Source organism: Mus pahari, chromosome 3, assembly GCF_900095145.1.
Source record: "Mus pahari chromosome 3, PAHARI_EIJ_v1.1, whole genome shotgun sequence".
Taxonomy (NCBI): Eukaryota; Metazoa; Chordata; class Mammalia; order Rodentia; family Muridae; genus Mus; species Mus pahari.
The window spans coordinates 38,571,075-38,571,485 of record NC_034592.1 but is presented as its reverse complement, the minus strand read 5'-3'; positions in this window follow the sequence as shown (position 1 = coordinate 38,571,485).

The window sequence follows — 411 nt, the reverse complement described above, 5'->3', positions numbered from 1 at the left end:
TTTTTTTGGTTTTTTGAGACAGGGTTTCTCTGTGTAGCCTTGGCTGTCCTGGAACTCACTCTGTAGACCAGGCTGGCCTCGAACTCAGAAATCTGTCCGCCTCTGCCTCCCAAGTGCTGGGATTAAAGGCGTGCGCCACTACCGCCTGGCTCCAGAAGTCTTAATGATGCTCCCTGTATTGCTGAGCTTTCCTGGTCCTGCTGGATAGAACAACATTATTGACAGAAAAGCAAGGCATGGTCGGTTGGGCTGACTGAATCCAAGAAGTGGAAGGAAAGAGCTGCTATTTCATGGGTTTCAGATATTTCCTTTTTATTAGGTCTTCTGCGATTCTTGGGAAGCAGGGAAGCGTTTTATTCTCACTAGGAATTTTTTCATATCTTCTTGTTCTCAGAGAGGAGTCTTTCAAAA